This window comes from Callithrix jacchus, chromosome 6, assembly GCF_049354715.1.
Source record: "Callithrix jacchus isolate 240 chromosome 6, calJac240_pri, whole genome shotgun sequence".
Classification (NCBI taxonomy): Eukaryota; Metazoa; Chordata; class Mammalia; order Primates; family Cebidae; genus Callithrix; species Callithrix jacchus.
The window spans coordinates 160,321,357-160,330,029 of NC_133507.1; the positions used below are offsets into that span (position 1 = coordinate 160,321,357).

The 8,673-nt window shown below is 54.2% G+C and overlaps 1 long non-coding RNA gene across 1 annotated transcript; it reads left to right on the top strand.

Moving 5' to 3' along the window:
* The first annotated feature begins 5,061 nt into the window (after positions 1-5,061).
* LOC128932454 (uncharacterized) lies at positions 5,062-7,793 on the top strand. Its single transcript, XR_008482332.2, has 2 exons — positions 5,062-5,524; positions 5,814-7,793. It is a non-coding gene; the product is annotated as an uncharacterized LOC128932454 (long non-coding RNA).
* The last annotated feature ends 880 nt before the right edge of the window (positions 7,794-8,673 follow it).

Here is an 8,673-nt window from a genome sequence, read left to right on the forward strand (position 1 = left end):
GCTGGCAGAAAATGCAACTCTCTTCCCTCCTAGAGTTGCTCCAGGATCCAGAAGCTTCCATGGTGCCCAGAAGAGCTGCAGGGCTGGGAGCTGTCACCACCGCCTCCTGGGCGGCCACTCCATGCCTGCACGTCCTGCTGCCCTAAGCTGGCGGCTGTTCCTGAGCCCTGCCTGGTGCCTGGGGATCCTGGCCAGGCATGAGCGCCTCGGGGCATGATGTGGGCCGCCGGGTGTGCTCCACCCTCCCGGGCTGTGCCTTGGAGCTGTGCTTGGACCTCAGGCCCTTGGGGACACCAGCCTCCTCCTCTTCCCAGCCTCAGTGAATCTCACCCTCTCCCTCCCACTTGCCTCCTGGGTTTGGGTTTTTATGAAATGGCTTTAGGTTTTTACAAAAGACAGAAAGAGCCTTTGGCTTTGAGCTGCTTTGGCTTTCTGCCTGGAAAAAAAACCCGAGGCAAAAAAATTACAAAGAGCTGGGTGATCTGCTTGAAATCGGATGAGGGAGAGAAATAGGAAAAGCAAAACAAAGATTAATATCTCCATCCACCCCCTCAAAATGTATTCCATCACACATCCCATTAGGAGCTGGCGAATGAATGGGCTGCCATGCTGAGAAGGGCCAGTTCTTGGGGGAAACAGCCAGCAGTCACCACATCCAGAAGCCAGGGATGTGGGGGTATCTGAGGCAGGGTCTACGGCCCAGCTGGTCGGGCAGAGCCAGAAGGATCACGTCCCAGCCTCCGCTCCGAGTGGCCCTTCGGCGTCGACCTCCCTGAGTTACCAGCAAAATGCCAACGTCCTTTTCAAAACTTGTATTCTCTGAAGCACACTGGGAGAGCACGTGTCTGTGGTTCAGAATGCTTACCATCTGGAGCATTTTAAAAACGATTTTGTCCCTTGCAGAGTAAGCTTCAATTACTAGAGACCTGCAAAGAAGCCTCGCGTTATGCAGTGTCACCATGGCTGCTGCTGTGTGTCCCGTTTGGTCACTGCGTTCTCCAAGTGAGGGTGGGGACAGCGGGACTGGGGTGTGGAGGCTCAGGTTCCTCAGGAACTCTACAGGGGCTTCCCGGCACTCCGCTCCCCTTTTGCCCTGCCCACGACGTTAATCTGTAAAGCAAGAGTTCTGCTGGAGTAAATGGTACCACCTCCGAAAGATGTGTCCAACAGGAACATCAGAATGTGACCCTCGTTGGCCAAAGGGCCTAAGGCATGTAATAAGGATGTCGAGATAAGACCATTCTAGTTTAGGTGAGCCCTAAATCCAATGGCAAGACTCCTAGGAAAAGAGAAGGGGAGAAGACGCAGAGAAGCAGGCCGCGTGGAGGCAGATACAGAGGCTGGAGTGATGCATCCACTGCCAGGCTTCCCACACCTGCCAGGCTTCCGCACACCCGCCAGGCTTCCGCACACCCGCCAGGCTTCCGCACACCCGCCAGGCTTCCCCACATCTGCCAGGCTTCCCCACACCTGCCAGGCTTCCCCACATCTACCAGGCTTCCCCACACCTGCCAGGCTTCCCCACACCTGCCAGGTTTCCCCACACCTGCCAGGCTTCCCCACATCTGCCAGGCTTCCCCACATCTGCCAGGCTTCCCCACACCCGCCAGGCTTCCCCACATCTGCCAGGCTTCCCCACATCTGCCAGGCTTCCCCACACCCGCCAGGCTTCCGCACACCCGCCAGGCTTCCGCACACCCGCCAGGCTTCCGCACACCCGCCAGGCTTCCCCACACCCGCCAGGCTTCCCCACACCCGCCAGGCTTCCCCACACCCGCCAGGCTTCCCCACACCCGCCAGGTTTCCCCACACCCGCCAGGCTTCCCCACACCCGCCAGGCTTCCCCACACCCGCCAGGCTTCCCCACACCTGCCAGGCTTCCCCACACCCTCCAGGTTTCCCCACACCCGCCAGGCTTCCCACACCTGCCAGGCTTCCCCACACCTGCCAGTTTTCCCCACACCCGCCAGGCTTCCCACACCTGCCAGGCTTCCCCACATCTGCCAGGTTTCCCCACATCTGCCAGGTTTCCCCACACCTGCCAGGTTTCCCCACACCTTCCAGGCTTCCCCACACCTGCCAGTTTTCCCCACACCCGCCAGGCTTCCCACACCTGCCAGGCTTCCCCACACCTGCCAGGTTTCCCCACATCTGCCAGGTTTCCCCACACCTGCCAGGTTTCCCCACACCTTCCAGGCTTCCCCACATCTGCCAGGCTTCCCCACACCTGCCAGGCTTCCCCACATCTACCAGGTTTCCCCACACCTTCCAGGCTTCCCCACATCTGCCAGGCTTCCCCACACCTGCCAGGCTTCCCCACACCTGCCAGGAGCTGCAGGGAGCCCCGGTGGTGACTCCGCCTCGCAGCCGCAGAGGAAACAAGCAGTGCTGTGGTGATGTCCGACTTCCAGCCTCGAGAACTGTGTGAGGACACATTTCTGTTGTGTGAAGCCACCCAGTTTGGGGTCGTTTGTGATGACACCCCTAGGAAACTAACTCAGGAGGTTAAATTGTCTGGAAGCCTCCACAGACGTCTCCAGGCTACAGCTAGGAAGTGGGGCTTTGAATGTGGAATCCCCCGCAAGAACGCAGCACACAGATTCCTGTCTCCATCGTCCCCCTTCCCTCTGGATTCCGGGCCAGCCGAGAGGAGGCTGCCCTTCCCAGGCTGCTGCATCAAGGCCTGGGGTCCTGCCAGTGAAGCTTACAAGAGAAATGGCTGTGGGATGTCAGGATCATTAGCCTTGGAGAGAGGAGACCTCCAGGGCCGTGGTAAGTGGCCCCACAGAGTTGAAAGCTGTTCATTTGGGGAAGATTAATCGTATTTTCGGTAGTTCCAGAGGCAGCACTGCAAGAGGGGTCAGATTTCCTTTCTTTCTGAGACGGAGTCTCACTCTGTCAGCCAGGCTGGAGTGCAATGGCATAATCTCAGCTCACTGCAACCTCTGCCGCCCAGTTCAAGGGATTCTCCTGCCTCAGCACCCCCGAGTAGCTGGGATTACAGTTGCCCGCCACCATGCCCGACTAATTTTTGTATTTTTAGTAGAGACAGGGCTTCACCATGTTGGTCAGGCTGGTCTCAAACTCCTGAACTCAAGTGATCCACCTGCCTAGGCCTCCCAGAGTGCTGGGATTACAGATGTGAGCCCCTATACCCGGCCCAGATTTCCTTTCAGTACAATTTCCTACAGGGAGAGGACTGCAGCCCTGGAAGGCAGACTGCCTCTGTTGGCAGCTGTGTGGGCAGGTGAGGGTCAGAGGGGGTCACAGCCCTGTGGGTGTTTGGGCCAGACAACCTGAGGCCCCTTTTAGAGCTGAGTTTTTGGAAGTTAACTATTCCTTGGGCTTTTAGATCTCACTAATTTAAATACTAATTTAATTCCACAAAATCAGAAATCTCCAATGAGCAGTGCTCAGGAAGCTGCATTCATGCAAAGAGCTGTTGTGTCCCAGGCAGTCTGGAGACTCAGCGCTAGTGACTGAGTGTTCCCTGAGCTGGATGCAACCCGACTGCAGCCAGCTACAGCCCCAGGGCTGATCCACTGAGGACACACCAAGGCCCAGGTGTGTGAGAGAAGGAGCTCCCCTTCTCTCCCGAGGGGTTGGTCCTTTGCCCTACACAAATGCCTTTGTCCACTACGGATGGACCAGCCTCTCTTCCCGTTTCTAAATTTTGGCCAAGATTAATAATAGGAGACAACTTCTTATAACGTCCTTTTCTCCTCTTTCTATCTCTCCCTGAAGCCTGCCTCCTTCTAGAAGCCCTGTCTGGCTGCGATGTGCCGTTTGTTTCTATTCTCTGACTTAGCAAGCCAGCCGTTCCCTCGGTTCACTGGATTTATCAGCTTGGGTGAATGCGCTGTTAGTGTATTTTCAAACAAATGCTAGTTTTGAATTGACGCATGATGACTGTACGTGTTTCTGGGTTCAGTGTGAAGTTTCCACGTGGACACACATGGCATAATGGCCGAAGCAGGGTGGTCAGCGTGTCAGCCCCAGACCTTTACCACTTCTGTGTTGGCAAAACACTGCGATCCTGTTTACCAGCTCCCGTGGAATACATGACACGTTGTTCACCTGCTGTGTCCCAGCACAGCAGGGCTGTCCTTGCCTTCTCACCGGAGCTCTGCACCTGTTGGCCAAGCTCCTACCCGCACCCCTGCAGTCTCTGGTAACCAAGTTCCACTCGCTATTTCTGTGAGATCAACATTTTCATATTCCACATGTGAGTGAGATCATGCAGCATGTGCCTCATAAACGTAAATACCGTGGGGAGAAGGGGCAGGGCTGCTACCATCATCCAACCAGGAAAGGACTTCCACTTCATGGAGATGGTACCCCATTCATCTCCCGATCGACACACAGACGCTCAGGTAGACAGAACCATCGCCATTCTTAATTATTTTTGATTAATAAGGGAAACATGGGCCCCTGGGCTCCAGACAGACCCTCTTGAGTCCAGAATAATTGATCTTTCATGACCGTGTCTGTATTTTCATCACAGTCATTTTCTCCCTGCTTTGGGTGAATCAAACCCCATGTTCAAGCAGACTTCTCAATTTGCCCTTAAGATTTGCTAGCCCATGATATCAAGCCAGGATAGGAGCACATCTGAAGTTTTATTGCATATATAAGTGCAGCTATAAGTCCAGAAATCCCTGCAACTCATGAATACTGCCCCCGCCCTGCACCCTGCCTCGTGCCCTTGGCCCCAGGTTCCTCGGGCCTCTCTGCTCCTGGCTGCTCCCTGCTCCATCCTGCCCACAGTGCAGAGTCCCAGCCCATGCCAGGCTCTGGCAGTCCCTCAGGTGCTTCTGCTGTCTGCTTCTGTGACCTGCTGGGGCCAAGCCATGGTCCACTTTGACCGGATTCAACAATTCACCGGGAATTCCTGCTTTGTTCAGCAAACAGACTGTGAGCCTCTGCTCCATGCCAGCCACAATGCTGGGCTCTGGGACACAGCTGCAAACACACTGCAGGTGGCCTCTGCCCTTTGGGTCCCCAAGTCCAATGGGAGGAGAGACACTCGCCGCACAAATGCAGGGGCCCTTTCTCAGCTGCAGGCGTGCTTTCCGTGGTTACACTCACTGTGGTGCTCTACAGCAAGCATTGTGAGAGAGACAGAGAGACAGATCACAGCCACGTGACTCTGAGGACAGTATGCCGTTCTGATCATTGTACTTTATTACTGGTTACCACTGCTCATCTGTTACGGCACCTGATTCCTGGCTGCACTTTGCCCTCAGCAGGGAGACTTCACAGTATGTATATGTAGGCATGCGTGCCTCACAGGCATGGGTAGCAGAAAGCACAGCATACGTGGGGTGGGTACCATTCCAGGTTTCAGGCAAACACTGCGGGTCTTGGGACGCATCCCCTGCAGGGAAGGGGGGACTCCTGGACACAGATATTCATGTCATTTTCAATGGTGCCAACAAAAGAGAATGGATTCCACAATCAAGAAAGAGGGAGTGTGTTTAATTTGGACTAGGGTGGATGGTGGAGACCTCCCAAGGGAAAGAGAGTGAGTGTGGGACCTGAAGGTATGGGCAGAGGGGCCTGGGGTCTAGGGTGGGGGCTGTGCTCCTTTGGGGACCCTAAGGAGGGCTGAGCAGGACTCCTTCTGGGAACCCAATGCTCACCAGGAGGTGGTGCCTGGCAAGGTGGCGGGGTGGCCTAAGGAGCCAGAGGGGCTGCTGGTGGCCGGGTAAGGCCCGCCCCTGTGGGCACTTTGTGGCTTACTCTGAGTGGGAGAGGAAGCCACAATGGGTCCTTAAGTAGGGAGGGACAAAGTCTGCTTTGTATGTGTTCAGAGGCCCTCACCAGGGACACTGCTGAGTGCCGTCATGAGAAGCCAGGTCCAGGCTGAACGGGGTGAGAACGCACAGCAGAGCCAGGATGGGACGCACCACGCTGGGCGGCCCCAGGACCTCTCCCTCCGAGCAGTGACCAGGAGCAGTGACTTCCAGATGGGCGTTCACCGTTCTCTAAAGTCCGGTATAAATGCCGCGGGGAAACGGGGCAGGGCATGGAAAGGAAGATGCCAAAGGGGAGGGCAGAGCGCCGGCCACTTGCCTCTTTCCAGCTTGGCGCGCGGCCGTGTGAGCGCAGCCGCTTGGCGCCCCTCGGTCCTGGGGCTCTTCCATAACTCGTGCTCGGTGTGAGGATGAACACCTGGCGTCAGCGGTTCCGAGGATGGCCTTGGGGCTGGGAAAGTGCACGTTTTGGAGACTTTTCTGAATTTTCCTTAGACACGAAGTCATTATCTAATAGTGATTATTCCGTGTTTTGCTATTTTACTGCTTTATTTTTTTGTCTTATATGCGCTAGGATTCCAGAACATTCCCAGGATCGGCCCTGAGCATGCATGGCTTATTTCTGAGTTTATAGAAAACCTCCGGTAATTCCCACACATTAAATATCATGCTGTTTGTTGGTATAAAACATCATTTCTTTACCAAAGACCCGCCTATTCCTAGTTTCCTAGAACTTCCTTATCAGTCATTGCATCCATTCAGAATGTTTTCAGTTGCACAGAACAGAATGTCCAACAATTCCTTAAACACATTGAAGCTTATTTTTATACATAATAAATCAACAGGCAGAAAGCTGCTGGCTTTCCAGTGACTCAGTGACATCAGACCAGCATGTCTATGGCTCTCTTGCCCTTGCCTCATGCTCAGAAGGTGGCTCTCCAAACACCATCTGCATGCAAGGCAACAGGCAGGGGAGGGGGCAGAGCCAGCAGCATCTACAGCTTCAGTTTGGACAGAACAATCCCCCTCACAGAGCTGAGGCTCTAGTCGGGAAAAACATTGAGCAACTACTTATGTGTGGCTGGGCGCGGTGCTCACGCCTGTAATCCCAGCACTTTGGGAGGCCAAGGCAGGTAGATCACCTGAGGTCAGGAGTTCGAGACCAGCCCGGTCAATCTGGTGAAACCCTATCTCTACTGAAAAATAAAAATACAAAAATTAGCCAGGTGTGGTTGTGGGCACCTGTAATCCCAGCTATTCAGGAGGCTGAGACAGGAAGAATTGCTTGGTGGAGTTTCCAGTGAGCCAAGATTGCACCAGCGCACTCCAGCTTGGGTGGCAGAGTGAGACTCCATCTCAAAAAAAAAAAATATGCACACTGAACACACACTCACTGTCTCCCTCATCCCATAACCCCTCCACAAGGTTCCTACTCACACCGTGGCCTCTGTTTCTCTCATGCTTCCGCCATCCCCTGTGGAGACCAGACCCAGCCACCCTGCAGTGTTTGGGCCCCTCAGCTGCTCTCAAAGGCTGAGCCCCTCCGGGTGCCTCTGAGATGAAGCTTCTCACGCCTGCGCCCTTCCTTTCCATCCTCCTTCCTCCAGAGGCCTCTGCTGTGTCGTTGCTGGGTCTGTAGTTTCATCAGAACCGTTTCTACAGTGTTTTCCTAGATGAGGCACGTAGGTGGTGAACTCACTGAGTTCCTGCTCCTGACATGTCCACAGTTATCGTTATTGGGAGCAGGGCTTCTGGGGCTGCAGTCCTCTGTTCTTCCGCTGTTTTCAGCTTGCAGTGTTGTCGATGGGAAGCCTGAGACCATTCTGATTGCTTTGCTGTTTTAGGTAACATATTCCTTTTGCTTGAAAAATGGTTGGCTACTTTTTCTCAGTGGAGAAAGCACAGCACTTATAATTTTCCATTGAAATGTATTTAGCAAAGTTTGCATGCCATAAAATGGATCCATTTTCAAAAGTCCATGTTCTGACGTGTATACATCCATGCATTCATTAAAGTTTCTATCACTGACCCAGTCAACTCCGTGGCTCCTGACAATGACTGGTCTGATTTCTATCACTGTTGATGCGATTTGTGGTTTCTAGAGTTTCACATTAAGGGAAGAACCCCACGTGTGTGCAGAGTTCGGAAGCTGTTACCTTGACATTGCACAGAGTACATCTTTTCTCATCAGCTGAGCCTGTGACTCCGGGGGCCCTTCCATGGTACTCTCCAGGCTCCCCCCAACTCAGGGCAGAGTTCTTCCGATACGTAATTACTGCCAGTCCCCCATCTGCGACTTTCTGCACTCCTGTAACTTGTTACTCTCAGATCAGATCTCCTGGGCCATCCCCCAAGCCTCCTGCTTTCAGTCCCGCGTCCGCCTGTTTCCCGCTCTGCTGTGTCTGCCGAGCTGTTTCTCACCCTTTGCCTTCCCCGGGTCAGGGTCTGCACCAGATCGAGTCTTTAATCATCTGCTGGATGATTTCATGATGCGGGCACGTTTTGAAGCTCCTGGAGTTCCTCTGCATGCTGGAATTTGGATCTTCTCGTGTGCCAGATGGGTTTTGATCTCAGGTGTTCGTGAGTCTCCTCCCACCTCTGTTTCGCTGGCCACGTGGGTGGATGGCTCCCTCTGACATTCCTTGCCTGACATACCTAGGTGCTCCCTCCACCCTGTTCTATCCCCATCCAGCTAGATGGGACGTCCTTTTTTTCCTCACCTTTGTCAGTCATTTGGGGGCACAGTCCTTCTGCAATGTCCTTCATGCTCAACAGGTTAAAAACAACAGTAATAACAAAGGAATCCTCCCCGACCTCCCTAAAGGCTGTCAGCCCCTCAGAGGCCCCTAAGGAACTCCCATTGCCTGCCTCTCCTCAGGGATAGAGAAGACTCAGTCCACCCATCGCCTTCCTCCAG